Genomic DNA, 25751 nt, shown 5'->3' with positions numbered 1-25751 from the left:
TTGCCCTAGCGGAACAGCAGCAGCAGCTGCTGCTGAGGTGGCCTGATCAGCCATCTGCTTGCCTGCTGCTGAAATCCCCTGCTCTGATACCAGCTGTGGCAGAACCACCCGAATTATTCCAGCTTAAGTGCCCAAGTCACGCCTTAAAGGCCGCAACACACTTAAATCGGAATAACCCATCAGTCCCTCAAATCTAGTCGGATAAAGCCACTTATCTAGGATCAAATACCACTAACTCACTCGAAGGTGAGTCATAGAGGAAATACAATAAAGCAGGAAACCTCAAATTAAATTACTGGAGTTATTACATAAATTAGAGTTTCTCAAGTAAACTGAAATAAGTTCATAAGATAGATTTGCAGCGGATAATCGACATCGTCGAAAGTGAGGAATAGGGCAAGGCCTAGCCCACTACTCCTGCTCCTCTCCTACTAGAGCAGCATCCCACTCGACCATCCAACCCGGTGGCAGGGTGGTAGGCCAAGTCACACCATCAACCATGTCATGAAGCGTACCTGTAAAAATTATGCCACAAGCAAGGCTGAGTATACTAATACTCAGCTAGACCTACCCGGTGTGAGGAATCTACTCCTCTACCTCTAGACCATGCAGTTGTTTGGCTGAGGGGTTTGGTTTGCCAAAAGCACTAGCTGTATCTAAGGTCAACTTTTAGCTTTTCCATTTCTAGTATCATTATTTTAGCTAAGTTGGCTCTTTCTAAGCATACATGGTAACAATCATTTAATACAATCAACAAGTTATCTCATGTAAAACCTCATTTCACTTCTTACTCAATCTAGTACAAGGGGTCAAGCAGTCTCATTAGCTGTGAGAAGCAGACGATTCGAATCGAGTTTTAACCTTGCAAGGTAAACCTAAACACACGACATGTCAGGGCACTCTGTCCCCACACATGTCAACCATCCCCATCGATTCCCCGTTCGCAGCCAGGCCTCACCGCCTTGGCATACAATGCTCCATTGACCCCGACTGCCGCCGTGCAGTGACAGCACTTGTACCCACCATAGCTAGCATGGGAGACCCATAGCTAGCATGGGGAACTCAGGTATCCACACATTAATCCTTAATTCCTTGTCCTGTCTCGTGGACAAGGCATCCTCTCTGGATCCAAGTCCATAGACAACATAGATCCCGTTATCAAGATGAATACAATCAATTCCTGACCTCGAGCGAGTGCTAGAAAAATCACTCGACTTCTACCGAGATCCTAATTAGCAAAGCGGCTACTCGACCTAGCATACTAGTATCCATCTCAAAAAGGAATCCTGATGTCACACCCGGGTTTCGAGGCACCAAGACCCGGGCGCGAGCATAATCACCAGGTGTGCTGGGACCAAGTCTCACACATATGATGAATCATGGCATAGGATCGAATGTCACATCTTTACTATATAATAGGAGTTCTATACAGAATAAATAAATAATTACATTATAAGGAGATAACGGTCCAGCAACCCAAAGTTGACTGGGAGACGACGGCCTAGAACTCTCACGAACACATTGCAGCATCCTCCATGCGCCTCATCCTGTGGTACCTGATCTTGACCTGTGGGGGGGTGTGAGACAGCAAGAGTTAGCTCACATACGTTCATCGCTCAACAAGTTGTGGGGAATAATGTGCATGAACTCGCCAAAGGTGGGAGCTCACGTGAAGTGTAAGGCTTACCAAAGAGGATGGTTAGAGCTGAGCATTGCTTTTAAAGTTGGTCAAAATTTTATTAGCAATTACTAAGTATAAGTAAATACCAGTCCAATTAAGTAGTAGAACAAAAGTAACAACCTCACCTGCGATGCAATGCATATGTCAAATTGAGTTTAAGTTCCATAATTTAATCATGTGAGTGTCCGAGCTGCTCATGACCGTGAGCACGGCTAGTATACCAGTTTTACACTCTGCAGAGGTTGCGCATCTTTACCCACAAGTCATGTTTCCCATCTGCCAAGAGACGGCCAATCCCATACACCTCTACCGAGGAGGCGAGGCAGGGTAACACTACGAGGCCTTTACAAAGTTCCACTAGCTTCAGAAAACCCGCTACAGTTTATAGGAAGCTTCAATGCAGGAATCCCTCGCATGACCGCCATCGCAGCAAAATCATCCCAAGGGCCTCCCTACACTGACCACTCCCCTACTGCCCTTGCCCCTTTCGGGTAAGATAGTCATCCACTAGCTTTCCTAATTAATCAGCCAAGGGCGTCCCATTAAACCCTTGTGGTAGCACTGTTTTCCCGGGTGGTTCTCCATGTTCCAATTAACATAATGATCTTAACATGAACAGTAAATAACAACTGATAATAAAATATAATCATGAATAGTAATGTGTATCTCTATACCCAAAACCACATAAAGCAATAGCAGGTACTACCCAAAAATTCAGTGGTGAACAAGGTATAAAGATAGTCAAACTAGGGTATCCTATTGGGTCCCATCAAAATTAACCTATGCAGATCATTATGATTAATTAGAACATGACTGGGTAAAAAGAAGTGATCAAGGGCACAACTTGCCTGGCACTTGAGATTCCAGGTACCAACTTGCTTTTCAGATGACTCGTGACCTCTCGCTAAACGTAGCAATACAAACAAATATTGGTATAGGCAAAATTAACATTACACCAAACATAAGCACAAACTGCATAATAATAATCTACACTGCGTAACGAGATCGTAGAAAGAAGAACCACTCAATACGGAGCTATTGTTATTGAGTTATGAGTTTTCGAAATTATTTTAGTGCTTAGAATAGATTAATCCAAATGAACAATCTTAATTCATGTTTCATGGCTAAACAGTGTTACTAGTTGATAGAGAATATTGAAACAAAATTAATGCAACTGGAACGGGTTAAAAAGGAGTTAAAATGGATTTAATATAAATTAAGCAAGTTTCTTGGATTATTTTTATAACAAAAATCATTAATATAACTATTTCATAAACTTTCTGGCTAGGGCCACTATTTCTCATAAGCACAGGGTTAAATCTGCAAATAAAAGGTCCCGGTTGGAATTATGTTTGAACCAGCATAGATGGCGGGTTAGTTTGACCATTCCCCGGGGGCTCTTTAGCAAAAGTCATGGCCGAACGGGTATCTGCGAATTCAGGCCGTTGGATCTGAAGCTCGTGGCCCAGATTAGATTGTCTCCAACCCGAATCGGTATCCAGCATCGACCGCACGATTTAACATCGACCGCCCAGATTCGATCACAAGTTCCGCACGCTGGATCACCATCTAACGGTCCTGGTTCATCCACTTCATCTTCCTATAGCCACCGTTGATCACTAGATCAATGGACTCCATGCTTCTTCCTGCTCCCGACTGCACGACAGGGCGGCGGAAGAAGAGCTCCGCCCCGATAGCTCACTGATGCCCGCGAAACCAACACCCCGACGACCGAACCCCAATCGAAGTAGCAAAAACGCGAAGCGGAATCAACCCAGAATAATTCTAGGAGTATTTTACCGACGGTGGAGCAGTGGAGAACCTGCCCCCATGGTGAGATGCGGCCCGACGGTGATGTCCACGAACCGGTGAGCAATTCGGCCTCCACCGAGAGTCTTCTCCTCGCTCAAGTGCCACGGACGTCATCTATGTACCCCAGCGGGTCACCCAGACCATGCGACCGAAGCCCGAGCGGCGCATGCGCAGGGTTGCAACCGCGGCGGCCAAATCTTCTCCTCTCTTCGCTCTCTGTCTATTTTCCTGCCTGCGCCTGATCCTTTACTGTGGTCGAGGGCCGAGCCGATGGGACTAGTGCGTGAGGCCCCTATTTATATACCCGGTCGATCCGTTTCAAAGCTCTGCGCAAATCACGAAGGACCAGCGGAGTCACACGCGCCCAGCCCGCCGCCAGGAAAGGAGTCTGTTACCAGCTAGCGGCATCATGAAGGAGACAACCCGCCAGGGGGCCCACGTGCCAGTGATCCAAGAATACCAATGCACGCACCCTGGTTTGCTTGCATGTTGACGTCATTGCTGAGGTCACGCTGATGTAAGATCCGGCCAAAGGAATAAAGAAAAGATATAAAACAGAACGTGTAGAGAGAGAGAGCAATTGGAGATGGGTTTCCTTCGGTAGAAAATGGAGAGTGGACGTGGGCTGCACATAAGAGAAATTGTGAAGTGATCTGGCAGATCGGGCCTTATGGACGAGAGGGTGAGATGAGTGCTCTTTTTTCAATTCCTAATTTTATTTCTATTTTTAATTCAGAAATACCAATCAAATTCAAATGTTCTATTTCAATCATAAATGCATCAATCGAAAATCCGAGCATGGATGCAAATATACATATAATTTTTTATTAATTCATGTATTTATTCCATGCTCCAAAACATATAATTCTTTAAAGAATTATCTATTCAAAAAAATTATTTCAAAAGTATTTAAATATAGTTCACATTTATTACGTGCTTGTTTTAGGAGAAAGTAATTTACATTCTTTATTAAGAGTTACGTGGAAAATAATTTGAAACGTATTTTTTTTAATTATATAGCTTATGAGAGTAATATTCTTAGCAAGTTGATGAAAGGTTTTCTATTATTATGCTTTCTCTTCTAGGTTTCAAATGAAGTTTTCTTTAAAAACTTTAGTTTCTATATCTGACTCACAACCTTTTTAGTATTACCAACTATTAATTTTAGGAGATATAACTTTTAAAAGAGAGAAGTCCTTATTAAGAGTTATTTGGTTCTTAATCTTTCGAACAAACTTTTATAAATCCCACAATAGGATTTTGAGGTGTTACAAATTCTACCCCCCCTTAAAAATAATCTCGTCCTCGAGATTAGTAGAAAAGGGATGCAACCAGTTTGGTTTGAAATTTAGTTTCTCATTTGGTTTAGGAATCAAAAGTTTTGTTTCAAGTTTTTTTTATATACTCGCTAGTAGATGATTTGGAAAATATGGATATATATGTCTAGCCATCTATTATGTCAGATGAGGTACGATTATGGCAAGTATAGGTTGTGGCATGGAAGAGTATAATAAGGAAAGACTTCATCCTGAACTGTGGATCTTGATTCTGCTGGCGATTCAACTTGATCTTTGAAGTCTTGAGTTGATGCTTATCCTTCTTTGACGTGGTTGGTCTTCTTTGGCCTTTCTTCTTGGAGTTGCCATCCGAGTTAAGGACTTATGGTTAAGATATATAGTTAGGATAGCCGGGGTACACAAAGTAGGTAGGTTTGAACAGAGTTTTACTTTGCTTTGGAATAGATGAACTAGGCAACCTGTGGTGTAGGTTAGGTCGTTGATCAATGGCGAGTTGGTGTAAGGCACCAATTTAGGTTCATGTTTTATTGGATCGGGGTCTAATCTATTTCACCAATATCACTAATCTGTTTTAGTAGACCACATTAGGTTAGATCACATTTAGATCACATTAGATTAAATCTAGGTTAGATTGTTATGACTAGATAGACTAGATAAGATCTCATTGACTTGGATTAGATCATGGTGGTTACTTTGGGATGAGATAAGTAGGATGGTTAGGATAAGGCGATTCTTTCAAGATAAGATGAATTCATAAGGATAAGGTAGAATCTTTAGAGGTCAGTTTGATCTATTCGGAGAAGATAAAATCTTTTTAAGATAAGATGAGTCTACTAAGGTAATAGAATATCTTTTAAGATAAGATGGATCTATGAGTGTAAGATAGAATCTTTCAAGATGAGATGAATATTGTTAGGCTAGATACTTTAATGAGAGATAATTTAGTTTATCTAATTATTTTTATAAGCATTTTTTCCTACATGTATATGCACATGTAATTGTGGACATTACTCCACAACTCATCACACTCAACCAAAGATCCAAATCAAACAAGTATCACAAGGACAAACATTGAAGCACATAGATACCTACAAAAATAGTTTTGTTTTTGTTCCTAGGAGTAGGTCTCCTATTCCTAAAAGTCACTTTAAGCACCGGATTTCAATGTGTGAAATCTAAGTTTGTCTTTAGAAGTGAAAAGGTAAGGATAATCAGAGTAAAGCGGAAATAGATGAGAAAAGATTTAAGAAAAGTTTAGAAAGAATCAGAGTAGCAAGGTAAGTAGATAATGGTTGTCCAGTTCTATCTAGGTTTCGTCCTACAGTCAACATTCCTCTGATACCACTTCTGTCACACCGGGTTTCGAGGCACCAAGACCCGGGCGCGAGCATAATCACCAGGTGTGCTGGGACCAAGTCTCACACATATGATGAATCATGGCACAGGATCGAATGTCACATCTTTACTATATAATAGGAGTTCTATACAAAATAAATAAATAATTACATTATAAGGAGACAACGGTCCAACAACCCAAAGTTGACTGGGAGACGACGACCTAGAACTCTCATGGACACATCGCAGCATCCTCCATGCGCCTCATCCTGTGGTACCTGATCTTGACCTGTGGGGGGTGTGAGACAGCAAGAGTGAGCTCACATACGTTCATCGCTCAACAAGTTGTGGGGAATAATGTGCATGAACTCGCCAAAGGTGGGAGCTCACGTGAAGTGTAAGGCTTACCAAAGATGATGGTTAGAGCTGAGCATTGCTTTTAAAGTTGGTCAAAATTTTATTAGCAATTACTAAGTATAAGTAAATACCAGCCCAATTAAGTAGTAGAACAAAAGTAACAACCTCACCTGCGATGCAATGCATATGACAAATTGAGTTTAAGTTCCATAATTTAATCATGTGAGTGTCCGAGCTGCTCATGACCATGAGCACGACTAGTATACCAGTTTTACACTCTGCAGAGGTTGCGCATCTTTACCCACAAGTCATAATACCCATCTGCCAAGAGACGGCCAATCCCATACACCTCTACCGAGGAGGCGAGGTAGGGTAACACTACGAGGCCTTTACAAAGTTCCACTAGCTTCAGAAAACCCGCTACAGTTTATAGGAAGCTCCAATGCAGGAATCCCTCACATGACCGCCATCGCAGCAAAATCATCCCAAGGGCCTCCCTACACTGACCACTCCCCTACTGCCCTTGCCCCTTTCGGGTAAGATAGTCATCCACTAGCTTTCCTAATTAATCAGCCAAGGGCGTCCCATTAAACCCTTGTGGTAGCACTGTTTTCCTGGGTGGTTCTCCATGTTCCAATTAACATAATGATCTTAACATGAACAGTAAATAACAACTGATAATAAAATATAATCATGAATAGTAATTTGTATCTCTATACCCAAAACCACATAAAGCAATAGCAGGTACTACCCAAAAATTCAGTGGTGAACAAGGTATAAAGATAGTCAAACTAGGGTATCCTATTGGGTCCCATCAAAATTAACCTATGCAGGTCATTAAGATTAATTAGAACATGACTGGGTAAAAAGAAGTGATCAAGGGCACAACTTGCCTGGCACTTGAGATTCCAGGTACCAACTTGCTTTTCAGATGACTCGTGACCTCGCGCTAAACGTAGCAATACAAACAAATAGTGGTATAGGCAAAATTAACATTACACCAAACATAAGCACAAACTGCATAATAATAATCTACACTGCGTAACGAGATCGTAGAAAGAAAAACCACTCAATTCGGAGCTACGGTTATTGAGTTATGAGTTTCCGAAATTATTTTAGTGCTTAGAATAGATTAATCCAAATGAACAATCTTAATTCATGTTTCATGGCTAAACAGTGTTACTAGTTGATAGAGAATATTGAAACAAAATTAATGCAACTGGAACGGGTTAAAAAGGAGTTAAAATGGAATTAATATAAATTAAGCAAGTTTCCTGGATTATTTTTATAACAAAAATCATTAATATAACTATTTCATAAACTTTCTGGGCTGGGGCCACTATTTTTCATAAGCACAGGGTTAAATCTGCAAATAAAAGGACCCAGTTGGAATTATGTTTGAACCAGCATAGATGGCGGGTTAGTTTGACCATTCCCCGGGGGCTCTTTAGCAAATGTCATGGCCGAACGGGTATCTGCGAATTCAGGCCATTGGATCTAAAGCCCGCGGCCTAGATTAGATTGTCTCCAACCCGAATCGGTATCCAGCATCGACCGCACGATTTAACATCGACCGCCCAGATTCGATCACGGGTTCCGCGCGCTGGATCACCATCTAACGGTCCTGGTTCATCCACTTCATCTTCCTATAGCCACCGTTGATCACTAGATCAATGGACTCCATGCTTCTTCCTGCTCCCGACTGCACGACAGGGCGGCGGAAGAAGAGCTCCGCCCCGATAGCTCACCGATGCCCGTGAAACCAACACCCCGACGACCGAACCCCAATCGAAGTAGCAAAAACGCGAAGCGGAATCAACCCAGAATAATTCTAGGAGTATTTTACCGACGGTGGAGCAATGGAGAACCTGCCCCCATGGTGAGATGCGGCCCGACGGTGATGTCCACGAACCGGTGAGCAATTCGGCCTCCACCGAGAGTCTTCTCCTCGCTCAAGTGCCACAGACGTCATCTATGTACCCCAGCGGGTCGCCCAGACCATGCGACTGAAGCCCGAGCGGCGCATGCGCAGGGTTGCAACCGCGGCGGCCAAATCTTCTCCTCTCTTCGCTCTCTCTCTATTTTCCTGCCTGCGCCTGATCCTTTACTGTGGTCGAGGGCCGAGCCGATGGGACTAGTGCGTGAGGCCCCTATTTATATACCCAGCCGATCCGTTTCAAAGCTCTGCGCAAATCACGGAGGACCAGCGGAGTCACACGCGCCCAGCCCACCGCCAGGAAAGGAGTATGTTACCAGCCAGCGGCATCGGGAAGGAGACGACCCGCCAGGGGCCCACGTGCCAGTGATCCAAGAATACCAATGCACGCACCCTGGTTTGCTTGCATGTTGACGTCATTGCTGAGGTCACGCTGATGTAAGATCCGGCCAAAGGAATAAAGAAAAGATATAAAACAGAACGTGTAGAGAGAGAGAGAGCAATTGGAGATGGGCTCCCTTCGGTAGAAAATGGAGAGTGGACATGGGCTGCGCATAAGAGAAATTGTGAAGTGATCTGGCAGATCGGGCCTTTTGGACGAGAGGGTGAGATGAGTGCCCTTTTTTTCAATTCCTAATTTTATTTCTATTTTTAATTCAGAAATACCAATCAAATTCAAATGTTCTATTTCAATCATAAATGCATCAATCGAAAATCCGAGCATGGATGCAAATATACATATAATTTTTTATTAATTCATGAATTTATTCCATGCTCCAAAACATATAATTCTTTAAAGAATTATCTATTCAAAAAAATTATTTCAAAAGTATTTAAATATAGTTCACATTTATTACGTGCTTGTTTTAGGAGAAAGTAATTTACATTCTTTATTAAGAGTAACGTGGAAAATAATTTGAAACGTATTTTTTTTAATTATATAGCTTATGAGAGTAATATTCTTAGGAAGTTGATGAAAGGTTTTCTATTATTATGCTTTCTCTTCTAGGTTTCAAATGAAGTTTTTTTTTAAAAAAAAACTTTAGTTTCTATATCTGACTCACAACCTTTTTAGTATTACCAACTATTAATTTTAGGAGATATAACTTTTAAAAGAGAGAAGTCCTTATTAAGAGTTATTTTGGTTCTTAATCTTTCGAACAAACTTTTATAAATCCCACAATAGGATTTTGAGGTGTTACACCTGAGTTCATGGAACTAAAGGTTTCAAGCAACTCCTACACTTACGTGCATATTCCAAGCCTACAAACAATAAGTGTAGTAAAGTAGCATATATAAATGGTTATGCATAAAACCGGGGCTTGCCTTCAATTGCTGGGGCTACGGGGAGATCCTCGATGGGAGGCTCGGGAGCTTGTTCCTGGTCTTCCTCGTGGACAACTCCTTGCTCAGGGATGAGCACGTACTCTCCGTCAACGAGATTGCAATCTAATGAATGCAATGAGTAAGACATATGCATGGCATGATATGTAATTTAGCAATTAAGATTTAATGGGGGATGATTGAATTAATAAGGTAGAGCTTATCCTTACTACCGGAGATCTTTGTGGTACACTTAGAAATTTAGGGTCAGTTTGGTTAAGCTAATTGTAAGTTTATTTTAGTGTTCTACTGATTTTCTTTTAATGTCTTAGTTAGAGTTTATTAAGATTCTTAGCTGAATTCATCAGGGTGAGATTCATTTATTCCTTCTACTTTATCTCTTCTTTTCCTTTTTCTTTTATGCCTTTAAGGTGGGTTTGAACTACAAGATAGCTTAATAAATTTCCAAAACTTATGCAAAAATTACAGTCGCTTCTCACTGGTGTATAATTCTCTGTCTCAAAATTTGGGGCTTAAAAAGTGAGTGGTCTTCTCTGTACAAACTTATTAAATATTAGGACAGAGGGGGTGTTTTGAACTACAACTCCATTTTTTCAGTAGGTTCTTCTCTAAGTTTTATTTTTGCTGACATTTAAATGTAATAACATGGTCTTGTACAAATTTTCAGCCATTAATACGTAATGGTTATTTTACTCTGATTTTCTAAAATTTCTAGCCAAAGGGGTGCTTTCTACTACCACTATACTTGAAAAATATCAAACAACAGATTTCTAAATTTTTCTATCTTCTCCTTTGCGCAAGAGCAATCATTCTAGAATTTGGTAACATTTTGCTCAAGGGAAGGGTGGTAGAAATTTCTTGAATTAAATGGTCTTTTTCATGAAGTAGGGGTAATGGGTGTTATTTTGTAGTTTTGAATAGGTTTTGCATTTTTCTCTGGTGGCCTACTTCATCAATAATCTGGTAAAAATTTATTTGCCCATTGTTACACATATTTTTGCTTACTTATGATTTAATTGGAATATGACTCAATACCAAGTTTAATTTGTTCAACCCACTTAAGATGATGGGCTGGGGTGTTTATCATTTTTGTAGGGATGTTCTAGTAGTTAGAAATCTACTGAATTTTTCTTACCAATTTTGAAATAGTCCTTATATTTTTAATAATAGCCTTTCTGGTTTTATTAGTGCCTACTAAATCATTTCACCTTGGATTTGTTCTGGACAAAGGTTCTTTTTATTTTTCATCGGTTCTTCATTACTTAAATGGACTAGGAAAAATATGTTCATCCACTATTCATTATTTTCTAGTGTTTTTATCATTTTCCTAAGTTTTGGGCAGAATTAGTTTTTAATATATAACCCTGTTTAAATCTCTAATACTGGGGTGCTTGATATTTTTAGATAGTGTCTAAGTTGGGTTTGGACTTCTACAAATTTTTTAAAGTCCAGCACAGAAGCATAACTATTTTTCTCTATTTTAATAAGGTTTGGGCAGTTTCCCTATTTAATTCTAAACTCTAAAATTCAAAACAGAAAGCATAGAGTTCAGTATTTTTATTTGATAGTTCATAATATTTTAAATCTAGTAAAATTGGTTTGACTAAATTTGGTTGAACATTTCTCAAGATACAAATTTCCTAAGTTCTCTGCTTAATTTAAAAAGAATAAACAGAAATGGTTTAAAGGAAAATGGTTTTGCATATGGGTCCCTGGCGAAAGGTTTTAAGTGTATTACAGGCAGGTCCTCGGTTTACTATTCACCTGAGTCTATGACTCTGTAGAAAACCCCCTAGGCTTCTGATAAATCGAACCCACGATCCTTCCCCTAATGGAACAGTGACCGCGGCGGAAGAAAAGGGCGGAGGGGCTTACCAGCGGCGAGGTTGCTCCGGTGAAGGGTCGAGCGAGGTCCGAGGGTCTCTGGCGATCATGTCGAGGTGCGGATCGTCGGCGGTGGTGGTCGGAGTAGGTCGGTCCATGCGCGTAGGCGGTGGAGCTCGTCGGCGGTGAGGGCTCCGGCCTAACCAGGGCGGTATAGTTCAATCGAATAGGTCAGAGAGCTTCTCCATAGGTCAAGGAAGACATGTGCGTGAGGAATTTGAGAATGGCTCACCGAATTGCTCAGTCTACGCGCGGCTGCGGGCGACCGAAGTCCGGTGAGGGCGATTCTACTTCTCCGGTGAGGCAATGCCTTGGCTCAAGCTTGGGAAAGCTTTACCTCTTCACGGGGAAGCAGTCCAGTGTCTAGGGCGAGGCTTGGGGTCATCGGGAAGGGCTGGCCACGGTGGTCGTGCTCGGGGCAGTGATGGTGGGCAGTGGAGAGCTCGCCGGAGTTGGAGTTTTTGCTCAGGGCGTGAGGCGGAGTGAAGAGTAGACCGTTGCGCACCCGAGGTACTTATAGGCGCCCTCGGGCATGGCTGCGTGCAGGCGTGGGGGACAGGAGCCGACCGTGTGCGGCGCGCGCGCAGAGGGCAGCCAGTGCGCGGCAAAACCTATGGAAGTGTGATTCTGCCCGAGTTCAAACGCATGTTGGCTGACCTAAACATGCATATCTTGCCAAGGATCATGTGTAGTGTCTCTTCACCGTGCCAAGGTCTTCCTGTCGTGTGTGAGTCCCGAGTGAAGATATGGCCTGGGTGAGAAGATATTGTGGCGTGAAGATACCTATGTCAGCACTGTCCAAACCGAGACAAAACCTATGTCAAATCATGTCAAACGATTTTGGTTTGATTTCAAACTTCTCCAGAGTGTTCCTAGGGTATTTTGGCGCCACTTTGATATTTGGACTTTATGGATTCGAGCTTTGGAAGACAGGGAACACATCTGAACTTGGGAAAGGATTCTGAAATTCAGATTCTGAATTTCTGAATTTTCCCATAGGGCCTTAGTTCATGGGCTGATTTGGGGATTTTGGAAAATTCAAATGGCCAAACTTTCTTACTATATTTTGTAAGTTATTTAGTGCACTAAAACTTTGTCAATTGGTTCATCACAAAATCTTGTATTTTTCACAAACTTTTTACAAGGTTTCCCCTTTTGCATTTAAATGGGTTACTTAGGATTATTTAGGGTTTGTGAATTCTTCCTACCTTGAGGTGCATGGCATGAGTAAGGCAAATTTCTTAAGATGAAAAGACTTACTTAAACCTTTGTTCTTAATCTTTTGATGTTCTTTCCTTAATTGGTTCACATGTGATAATGGTTTTGAGTCAGCTCTAAGAAGAAACCCTAGGTGACACTGGGGTGTCACAATATGGACCCAACACATCATTCGTCTTGATGGCGACTTTGCCACCTCTAACGGTTCTCATAACCCAATCACACCAAGTACTCCCAAATCCTTTTTTTCCATTATGCAGTACAGAAAATGCCAGTTGACTTTATCATAAGCTTTTTCAAAATCAATCTTGAGCACCACACCACTATGTTTTTTCCTTTTAACCTCAGGAAGAATCTCATTGAGAGATACCACCCCATCCATTATGTATCTACCTTGAATAAAACCATACTGTGATTCACTTATCACTTTTTTGATGCAAAGAGCCAATCTGTTATTCAACACTTTGGTGATGATTTTATAGCAAACATTCAAAAGACAAATAGGTCTAAAGTTCTTCATTTCAACAGCATTATCCATCTTTGGTAAAAGAGTAACCATCCCATAATTTAATCTTTCAATATCAAGATTTCCATCATAAAAATCTTTGAATAAATTCCAAATATCAAGGTATATAAGCTCCCAAAAATCTTGAAAGAATTCAGCTGGAAAACCAGCGGGGCCGAGAGCACTGTTGTGTTTCAAATCAAACACCACTTTTTTAATCTCATTGATGCAAAAAGGAGCAGTAAGAAGAGACCGGTCCACATTAGATAGCTGATTCATTGTAAGATTTGTAAAATTAATACTAGAAGATATAGAGGGGCCAAAAAGTTCTTTATAGAAAGATGTCGCGATTTTGTTAATGCCAGCGACATCATCCATGGATGCCCCCTCATGCAATAAAGAAAGAATCTTGACTCTTCTTTTTCTTCCTTTAGCAATAAGGTGGAAATACCTAGTATTCTCATCACCTTCATTAATAAATTTTTCTCTCGCAGTTTGTTTTCTCTTACACCCTTCTTCGGCCATCATATTTTTCAGATTCTACTCCAATTCAAGTTTTTCAAGTCTTTCATAGTCTAAAATGCCCATTTTTTTGCTTTTTTATCTAAAATGTCAATTTTACATGTCAATTCTTTTTTGAGTTTCGAATATCTCCCTTCCACATTTATGTTCCAGCCTTTCAACATTTTTTTAAGACGCTTCGTTTTTTCTTTCTAGATATCAATACTTTTTTTTGCCTCTGACAGGCAAAGACCAGTTATCCCAGACTATTTTTTAAAATCAGGCCTAAGCTTCCAGCACAACTCATACCTAAAATCTCTCTTCAAGGGGGGCGAGCAATCAGTTCTGAGACATAAAGGAACATGATCAGAGAAGGTTCTACTAAGCCCAGAGACACTGACATTATTATAATGCAGATCCCAATCCGGGCTAACAAGAAAGCTGTCCAACTTCTCATAAGTAGGGGGATCTCTGTTGTTGGACCAAGTATAAAGCCTATCACTAAGATCAAGCTCGATCAAGTTATGAATGTCAATTATAGAGTTAAATAAAGAACTCCATTTATTCGTACCTCCAGGTTTATTTTTGTCTATTTATTTCCTTAATATATTAAAATCACCACCCACCAACATTGGGTGAATGCACTTGGAACAAAATGAAGACAATTCACTAAGAATGTTTTGTTTCTAATCATTTTGAGCAGCACCATAAACATTGATGAAATTCCAAATAAAGCCTTTTTCTTTATGGACCACAAGAATTCGGATCATGAACTCTCCCAATTCTTTTTCTCTCACATCAAAAATATCAGCATCAAACCCCACAAGGAGGTCCCCAGATCTCCCATTTGGAGGAGACCAAAACCACGCAAAATTTCTATTGCCGCTAATAGAATTCAGCCAAGAATCCTGAAAGCTTTTTTTGTTGGTTTCTTGGAGACCAATAAAATCAATTCTTTCTTTCCTTATGATATCCTTCAAGAATTCGATTTTTACATCTTACCCAGACCCTGTCAATTCCAAATTAGACCAATCATTCTGAAATGTTGAGGGTGAGCTCAGAATGCAGTCCCCTCCTTTTGATAGGTATGTACATATGCTTAGGAAAGTTATTATTTTTCTTTTTTTCACAGATTTTTTTTCTGTGACGAATTTTACGGCCTTTTCTTAAGACCATCACATTTTCTAGATTAGTCATTGTGTTGTCCTCGTCCTCATTATGGATAATATTATCCACATCAGAGTCAGGAACAACCAGATGATTTGGATCAAAAGAACTCTTGACATATTGAACTGCAAGATTTTTCCTGGATAGTTCTAGAGATTTTATCAAATCTAAATTTTCCACAGATTCATTAAAAGAAGAACCTAATTCTATTCCCAAATTTAAAGCAACATCCATAAGAACGGAATTATCAGTATTGAGAACAAAAAAAGGGTTAGAAGATATACCTTTGTGATAAAAGCATCCTTAGCCATTGCTCTCGTTGTAGCCTTCTCTGCAATCTTCATCTCGTCATTAGATTCCAGCCTGCTACTCCTTCTGATTCCTTCAACATGGTCCCCTTCCATAGTTACACCTTTCTTGTCCCCAATATCTTTAGAAGCATCTTCAGTTTGAAGTTCAACTAGATTCATGTTTTCTTTCTCTTGAAGGGTGGATAAAACTAAGTCTTCATCTTTAGCAAACTCCTCTAGATCTTGGGAACACAATAGATCATCTTCATTTTCATTTAAGTCATCTTCATCATTACTCGGATTATCAATATACCCTTTATCATCTTCAATATTTTTCTCAACATCCATACCCTCTGTCATCTCAGAATGGCGCCCAGACTCTTTACCTTGAGATAGAGGAGCCTCAATGTTTGCAGGCCTCAGATCTTCCATCACAGATTTTTCACCAATATTTCTGGCTTTTTTTCAAGATTTTTCAAATGAAGGATCACAGAAAACCTATCTATCAACAGAAGCTCTCTTACCAAGATTTATGGAATCGTCATTCCATCCCTCATCAGTGATATTGTCAATTTTAAAATATGTCATATAAGAATGGTTTGACACCTACTTCAATAATTGGGGGAATCATTGCAACACTTTTAACATGCACTTTGAATCTCACAATGTCCTTGGTATCTAAGGATAGAATATCCACTTCTTCCACAGCACCAATTGTGGAACCCAGCTCACAAATGGACTGATAGTTCTGAAGTTCTTCAATAACATTCTCTGCAACAATCCACACCGAATGCAATTTGGATTTAGGTTTAGCCTGCGAGCTCCAAGAGGACACATAAATTTTTGCCCCAGGCATTTTCATTTTTAGCTCAAGGAAGTTAATCATTTCATCAAGTCTTTCTTGTGAAGGAAACTGCATCAAGAAACCAGAGTGACACTTGGTAGCTTTCCAAGTTCGACCCTAAGGAAAATGGAAATCAAAATCCTTTTCGATATCTTCAGCAGAAATCAAACCCTCTACCACTTTCACCAAACTAATGAAACTTCTCTTAGGTTTTTTTGACAAGGGTTTGGAAAAGTGAGACGAGTAAAACCCTAACCCATCCACCGCCATACCAACAATAGGCATACAAGGTTTGTTTTGCTTGGGGAGGACACATCTAGCAGTGTTATGAGTTTCTTTACGACATATGTCGCACCATAAAGATTTGAAGCAATCCGTGGCATGATGCCCCTCCGCGCCACACTTTTGACAGAAAAAACGACAAACAATTTCATTCTCTTTTTTCAAAATGGGCAGGGGGGACTTGAGAATACCTGATTGGCCGCCATCACCCGAAGAAGAAGTCATGATGTCTTCCTTGTTCTTGGGTTTTCCAGTGGTTGGTTTCAATCTCCAGCTGAGATTCCTATTTTCCCCCATGACTGAGAGCCCTGGGGGCATCCTTTTGCCCCAACGCTCCCAGCTAGGGTTCCTGCCCTTTGGATCCATCTGTAGCACAGCAGAAGCGCGACCAGGGAGGGGCCACTCCTCTTCAACCACGGGAGGACGAAACAGGGAAGAAAACCAACCTCCACTGAAGCTAGAACGCAACGAGAATGGAAGAGACCAGAGACGAGAGAGGAATGATGCGAAATGTGGGAAAGAATGAGCACCAATGAAATCTAAAGGAAACCCTAATCTCGTACCTTTTATCTCCCCCGATCCACGCGACGGCGCATCCAGACAGCCGCTATGGGCCGAGCCAGACGCAAAACCCCCCGAGGACCAGTCGATCCAGCTCGCATGAGAAGGAGAGGCGACGCTAGCCCCGTGGTATGCAAGAGGATGCGGCCCATGGAGAGCGGAAGCGGCAACGCGGGCCGACGGGGAACAGGAGGAAGACGACAAAGGTATACCTGGACGCCTTACCTTTTTTCGCCTACGAGCCATCGGTCGGCTCCAATAGCTTCACAACCCCTATCACCTAATGCAGCAGATAAGTGATAAAAGTTTTTAAAACAGAAGGAGGTGGCAAATGCACCGGGGCTTGCCTGGGATAAACACTATGTTAGTGTTGGTAAATGACAACTACTTGGTGAGCATCTCCCTTCCTGGTACTTGATCAGATCATCCACTCCTCTGGTTTATTCATCAGCTTCACTTGAAATTAATCCGTCTCATGTCCTCCGTATTTCGTGATCAATTATCGTATCTATATGATATGCATAATGCACATGTATGAACTGTGGCGGAACCACCCGAATTATTCTAGCTTAAGTTCCTGAGTCAAGCCTCAAGGGCCGCAACACACCTAAATCGGAATAACCCGTCAGCCTCTCAGATCTAGTCTCATAAAGCCACTTTACCAGGATCAAATACCACATACTCACTCGAAGGTGAGTCACAGAAGAAACACAATAAAACAGGAAACCTAAAATTAAAGTACTGAATTATTACATAAATCAGAGTTTTTCAAGTTGCTGGTAAGAGTTCATAAAATAAGATGCAGCGGATAATCGATGTCTTTGATAGCGAGGAAATGGGCAAGGCCGAGCCCAATACTCCTCGTGCTCCTCTCCTGCCGGAGCAGCATCCCACTCGACCATATCCTGAAGCATACCTACAAAAATTATGCCACAAGCAAGGCTGAGTATACTAATACTCAGCTAGACTTACCCGGTGTGAGGAAACTACTCCTCCACCTCTAGACCATGCAGCTGTTTGGCTGAGGGGTTTGGTTTGCCAAAAGCACTAGCTGTTTCTAAAATCAATTCTTAGCTTTTCAAATTCTAGTATCATTATCTTAGCTAAGTTGCTCCTTCTAACCATACATGGTAACAAGCATTTAGTTCAATCAACAAATTGTCTCATATAACCTCATTTCACTTCTTACTCAATGTAGTACAAGGGGTCAAGCAGTCTCATTAGCTGCGAGAAGCAGACGATTAGAATCGAGTATTATCCTTGCAAGGTAAACCTAAATACATGACATGTTAGGGTACTCCGACCCCACACATGTCAATCGTCCCCATCGATCCCCCGTTCACGTCCAGGCCTCACCGCCTTGGCATACAATGCTCCACTGACCCCGGCTGTCGTCATGCAGTGACCGCACTTGTACCCACCATAGCTAGCATGGGAGACCCAGTCTTAGGTCGCGTGAGGGATAAAGTCCGCGCCCAGCTTCACTCAGGTACTAGGTTTACCGGTTACCATATTTCTCGACATGTGCGTAGTACGTTCAAAAGCTTGACTCAGGTATCCATACATTAATCCTTAATTCCTTTTTCCCATCTCATGGACAAGGCTTCCTCCCTAGATCCAAGTCCATAGACTAACATAGATCCCGTTATCAAGATGAATACAATCAATTCCTGACCTCGCGCGAGTGCTAGAAAAATCACTCAACTTCTACCGAGATCCTGATTAGCAAAGCAGCTACTCGACCTAGCATACTAGTATCCATCTCAAAAAGGAATCCTAAGTTCATGCAACTAGAGGTTTCAAACAACTCCCATACTTAAGTGCACAGTACAATCCTACAAGCATTAAGTGTAGTAAAGTAGTGTATAATAATACGGTTATGCATAAAACTGGGGCTTGCCTTCAATAGCTGGGGCTGCGGGGAGATCCTCGGTGGTAGCCTCGGGGGCTTGCTCCTGGTCTTCCTCTTGGACAATTCCTTGCTCGGGGATGAGCACGTACTCTCCGTCAGCGAGATTATAATCTAATGAATGCAATGAGTAAGATACATGCATGATATGATATGTGCTTTAGCAATTAAACTTTGATGGTGAATGATCCACTTAAATTAGATAGAGTTTAATCTTGCTACTAAAGATTTTTGGTGGTATACTTAGTAATTTAGATCACACTCAGTTAAACTAAGTGGTAAGTCCATTTTGATGTTCCACTGAATTCTTTTTAAATCCTTAGTGAGAATTGTCAAGATTTCAAGTTGAACTTATTGGGGCGAGGTTCATCATTCATTTCTTTCCCTTTATTTCTTTTATGGGTTTGAACTACAAGTTGTCTTAATAAATTTCCAAAACTTCTGTAAAAATTACAGTGGCTTCTCTCTGGTGTATAATTCTCTGTCCTAAAATTTGGGACTTAGAGAGTGAATAGTTTTCTCTAGACAAAATTATCAAACATTAGGGCAGAAGCGGTGCTTTGAACTACAACTACCTTTTAACAGTAGGTTATAACATTAGTACTTATTTTTGCTGGAATTTGGAAGTTATAACATGACTTTGCACAAGTTTCTAGCCATAAATTCGTATTAGTTATTTTGCTATGATTTTCTAAAGTTTCTAGCAAAATGGGTGCTTTCTACTACCACTATATTTGAAAAAATATCAAACAACAAATTTATGATTTTTCCTAGCTTATTCTTTGTGCAAGAGCAATTATTCTGAAGTTTGGTATCTTTTTGCTTAAGGGAAGGGGTGGTAAGAATTATTTGGATTAAATGGTCGTTTTCATGAAGTATTAGCAATAGGTATTATTTTGCATCTTTCAATTGGGTTTGCATTTTTCTCTGGTAGCTTATCTCATTATTGATCTAGCAAAATTTTATTTGTCCATTATTGCACTATTTTTGGGTTACTCATGATTTATTTGAAATATGACTCATTATCAAGTTTTATTTGTTTACCCTACTAAACTTGATGGGCTGGGGTGATTATCATTTTTGTAGTGGGGTTCTAATGGTTACAAGTCCACTGGATTTTTATTAACAAATTTGGATCTATTTTTATAATTCCAATAATTGTTTTCTAGTTGGAATAATGCTAAATAAAACATTTCACTTTAATTCTATTCTGGACTAGAGGTCCCTTTATTTTTCCTAGGTTCTCTGTTACCTAAGTAGGCTAGGAAAAATAATTGCACTCACTGTTTATTAATTTCTAATGCCTTTCTAATTTTTCTAAGTTTTGGGCAAAAATGGCTTTTAATAGATATCCCTACTTAAATTTTCAATACTGGGGTTCTCACTATTTTTAAACAATGTTTAAATGGGGTTTGAACATCTACAAATTTTCTTAGGTTCAGCACAGAAGCATAACTAATTTTCTTTAATTTAATAAGGTTTGGTCAGTTTCTGTAATTAATTCCAAACTCTAAAATTTAGAATAGAAAGCATGAGACTAAGTATTTTTAATTGGTAGTCCATAATATTTAGAATCCAGCAAAATTGGTTTGACAATTTTTGGTTAAGTACTTCTCAAGTTATGAATTTCCTAAGTTCTCTGTTCATTAAAAAGATTAAATAGAAATGATTAAATGGAAAACTACTTTGCAACGGGGTCCTTGGCGGGTGTTTTCAAATTTCCTTACAGACTAGTCCTTAGATCACTATTCAAATGTGTCGCTAACAGTTCAGAAAACCCCCTGGGGTTCCACTAAACCTAACCCGAGGTCCTTCCCCCAAATTAAACAGTACCCGCGGCGGAGGAAAGGGCGGAGGGGCTTACCGGCGGCGAGACTGCTCCGATGAGGTGGCCGAGGGTGTAGGAGAGGTCCTGAGGATCACGACGATGTGCGGGTCACCGTCGGGGATGGTCGGAGTCGGCCGATCCACGTGCGTAGGCGGGGGAGCTCGGCGGCGGCGAGGAGTCCGGCCTATCCAGGGCACAATTGACCAATCAAAAGGGTCAGAGAGCTTCACCAGGGATCAAGGAGGGTGTGTGCGCGAGGAATTGAAGAATGGCTCACCGGATTGCTCGGTCTATGCGCGCAGGTGGGCGGCCGAAGTCCGGCGAGGACGATCTTGGCTTTCCGGTGAAGTTCTGCCGGGACCGAGAGCTTGGGAAGCTTCACAAGCTCTGGGCGAAGCTATCCGAGCGGCTGGCGTGGCTTGGAAGCGAATAGAGTGGGCTGGTCGCGGTGGCCAAGGCTCGGGTGGCAATGTCGGGCGGAAGAGAGCTCACCGGAGCTAAGGAGGGGCGTCTGGCCGGCGAAGGTGAGCATGGGGTGAGGTGAGGCGCGCCCGAGGAGGCTTTATAGGCGCGGGCGAGCACGGACGAGGGCGGGGCTCTGACAAGCGCTCGGGGCGTGCGCGGGCGAACGCCAGTGCACGCTCTAGCGGCTGGCACGGCGTCGAGCACGAGGCAGCGCAGAGAGAGGTCGAGTTCAAGCGTGGATTGGCTCTAAATCTTTGAGATTATGGCCATGATCCCGTTGAGAGATCTCTTCCTTTGTCATTCCTTTGTCGTTTGTGTGTGGAGGTTTGCAGGTTTTGCTAACTGGATCAAGAGATAGAGAGGGGAGAAATCTGGTTTGTATCACTGTCGCGCACAGAGAGAAGATCGCGGGTTTGACGTGTCCAAGGCACGCGTCCCGATGCCATCTTCTGACATGAGGTAGAAAGGTTAGTTAGGCACAATTTTGTCAATGGGGTCATTAGGATTTGAGCTAGGGATCAAGGTGAACACGCTTAGTCTTTGGCTCAAGGGCTGAAATTCAGAATTCTGAATTTCAGAAATCCCTATTGAACCCTCACTTGAGAAGCTTGTTTGGAGTTTTTATTAAACTATTTTGGCGAAGCTTCCATAATCTTCATTGTAGCTAATTTAGTATACTTTAATGTTTATAATTGGCCTAGGCCATGATTTCATATTTTTCATGGTCTTTTACCCTTTTTCTTCAATTCTACTTAATTAGCTCACTTAGGGTTGGTATTAGGGTTTCACATTTTTCCCTTTTTGAAAACCTTTTTTGTTTGGAACATGATTCTTTAGACATACACTTGGTGGAGCTTTTATTCTTAAGTTAATTTGGTGCTCATGCTCAATTTGGCTCACATAAAATTCTAATTCTTGGGTTAGCACTGAGAGAAACCCTAGGTGACAATGGGGTGTCACAGCCTTCCCCCCTTAAAGGAATCTCGTCCCGAGATTCGGGTCAGAGTCCTCCCGGGGTGAAGCGAAGGGTGAGACTTACAGGAAGTGTGTGCTCTATTATTAGGGTAAACTACTCTTCGAGTGTCATTCTCTTTGCAACTTCAGAAGGAAGTCCTTTTAAGTTTTGTTTCATAATTACTTCATTCTGATTTAAGATTATATTTCTGAAATTTAGATTCGAAGGGCAGGAGGAGGGGTTGGGCATGATTATGTACCAATTTCCTTTGGTAGGCAATCGGGGAAGTTGGATCACAAGAATTCCTGAGTCTCCCAAGTAGCCTCTTCCTCTGAGTGATTACTCCATTGGACCTTATACATCTTGATCGATTTAGCCCGAGTTGATCTTTCCTTGCAATCCAGAATCTTGGAAGGGTACTCTTGGTACGATAGATCTGGCTCTATCTCCAATTCTGGTTCTGCTATGATCTCGGTCGGCAATCGAACACACTTCTTCACCTGAGACACATGGAACACATTGTGGATGGCAGACATTTTTGGAGTTAACTTCAATTTATATGCCACGGGTCCACATGCTTCTATGATCTCATAAGGTCCAATGTAACGAGGGGCTAGCTTGCCTTTGATTTCAAACCTCTGCAGTCCCTTGGTGGGTGATACTTTGAAATACACGAAATCTCCCACCTTGAACTGGGGAGGTTTCCTTCTCTTATCATGGTAACTCTTCTGCCTGGCCTGAGCAGCTTCTATATTTTTCCTGATTAGTTTGACCTTCCTTTCGGCTTCAGTCACTAAGTCAGGTCCGAAAACTTCTCTTTCTCCAGGCTGAGACCAATTGAGTGGTGTTCTACACCTTCTTCCGTAGAGAGCTTCAAAAGGTGCCATCCTTAGGCTGGATTGATAACTGTTGTTTTAAGCAAACTCTGCCAAGGAGAGGTGCTTATCCCAGTTCTTGCCACAATCGATTGCATAGGCTCTCAGCATATCTTCAAGAATTTGATTCACCCTCTCAGTCTAACCATCAGTCTGTGGGTGGTAAGCTGAACTTCTTATTAGCTTGTTTCCCAAAGACTCCTGCAGTTGTTCCCAAAATCTGGCAACAAATTGGGCTCCTCGGTCAGAAACAATGGTCCGAGGCAATCCGTGCAAACACACGATCCGGTCAATGTACAACTCTGCATACTTTTGAGCCTTATCAGTGGTGTGCACAGGGAGAAAATGTGCCACTTCCGTCAGTCGGTCCACAATAACCCAAATCGAATCATGATGACGAGAGGTGTTGGGTAGACCCACAATGAAATCCATGCTGATGTCATCCCATTTCCACGAAGGTATAGAGAGGGGCTGCAAAACTCCAGCTGATTTCAAGTGGCTGGCCTTTATCCTCTAACAGGTGTCACATTCTGATACATACTGGGCTATCTCCCTCTTCATTCTGGTCCACCAGTACAAGGGCTTCAGATCATGGTACATTTTGGTGCTTCCTGGATGCATAGAGAATTTGGAGAGATGAGCCTCATCCAAGATTTTCTTCTTGAGATCCTTGTTCTTAGGAACCACCAATCTGCTTTCAAACCACAATATACCCTTTCCATCTTGGCGGAAACATTTATACTTCTCGGTCTTCTGATGGAGATTCTCCTTGATGATTTGCACTCCCTTGTCACTGAGTTGGGCCACGATGATCTGGTCTTGCAAAGCTGGCTCAACGGAGATGTGAGACAAAGCACCAGAAGGAATCACTTCAATCTGCATCTTGCTGAACTCATCACATAGGGTGTTAATACAAGAATCCATCAGAACACAATTGCATTGCAACTTCCGACTCAAGGCATCTGCTACCACATTGGCCTTTCCTCGGTGATAATGTACCTCCAGGTCATAGTCCTTGATCAGCTCTAGCCATCTTTTGTGTCTCATGTTGAGATCAGCCTGAGTAAAGATATACTTAAGGCTTTTGTGTTTCCATGACCACCTCGTCGAAGTTTGACTCCCGCCCAAACTCTAGCGACAACTCCGGTGAGGAATTTCTCTCCATCCGTTCATCTTTTGGGGCAACCCAGAACGTCATCGTGACCAGCTCGGTGATAGCTTCGTCACCATGCTTTCGGTTCGTCGATCAATTCTCTGGTTCATCTTCAAAAACCGAGATGACCAACAATAACGTGAGGTTGAAGGGCTTGATTGTAAGTTAAGTTAGTGGTAGGTTAGAGGTTTTTTTTCAAAAAATAGGCTTGACTCTTCCCGCTTAATAGATAACCACCACCATAGGCCCTTTTACATGCAAGACTGTCATGCAACATAAATTTAATAGTAGGTATAATCATGATAAGTTGGCAATAGCTAAGTAATGCATTTGTAAACAAACCTTTCCCGCCTTTAACGAACTTAATTAACCAATCAAATTGCGTCATGTCACCTATTTCTATGTAGCCCAACTAATTTATTAAAAATATGATATTTTCTAGGTCAAATAATTTTTTGTGTACGTAGTAATTATGTCACATGGTTTGATTAATTAATAATTAATTAATTACTTGTTTAATTAATGTTAATTAACTAGATAATCTAGTTAATCTAATTTATAGTTCTACCTACTGCATTTTATAAATAATTGTTAATGATTAATATCAACTCAAATATTTTAACTTAACACCTAATTAGTTTAAATGCAATATCTATTAGATCGCATCTATTAGATTTATTGCGTCTAAAATACTGTTTTATCGATAAATTATTCGTTTTAACTCCGATTTTAATGGTTCTTGAACCTACGATCTCATAGCGACTCGTAGGATATTCTTACACTGTTTGTTCATATGCTTTGGTGTAATGTTATTTGTCACACCCGGGTTTTAGGGACCCGTACGTGAAAATAATCACCAAGTGTGCTGGGACCAAGTCTCACACATATGATGACTCATGGTACAGAAACGAATGTCACATCATTTATATGTAATAGAGTTATATACAAAATAGTTAAATAATTACATCATATGAAGACAACGATCAGCAACCGCACTTGGCTGGGAGACGATGACCTAGACCACTCACAAACTCATCATAGCATCCTTAATGCGCCTTATCCTGTGGTACCTGTTCTTGACCTGGGGGATATGAGTACAACAATGGTGAGCTCATATACGTTCGTCGCTCAATAAGTTGTGGGGAATAATGTGCATGAACTCACCAAAGGTGAGAGCTCATGTGAAGTGTAAGGCTTACCAAAAAGGATGGTTAAAGCTGAGCATTGCTTTTAAAGTTGGTCAAAATTTTATTAGCAGTTACTAGGTATAAGTAGATACCAACTCAATTAAATAAGAGATAAAGATTAATAACAACACCCACAATCTACCTTCGGATGAGCGACCTACGGTCCAGATTTAAAACGCGAAGAGGTATGACATATTCTAATCCCCTCCATTCAAAACAGATCGCACGGCAACGGGGCCATCTTCCACCCCCAGCCGGCCCAGGCGGCGCCGCCAGGCCTGCCACGACGGCGATCACACCGGTGCCAGCAAAACCTGCACCCCTGTGCCCAATACTTGGCCCGAAACGGTCCTAGCACTTGTGG

The sequence above is a fragment of the Zea mays genome, chromosome 3, assembly GCF_902167145.1.
Source record: "Zea mays cultivar B73 chromosome 3, Zm-B73-REFERENCE-NAM-5.0, whole genome shotgun sequence".
Lineage (NCBI taxonomy): Eukaryota > Viridiplantae > Streptophyta > Magnoliopsida > Poales > Poaceae > Zea > Zea mays.
The sequence above is the reverse complement of the archived record's forward strand: the minus strand, read 5'-3'. Positions refer to the sequence as shown.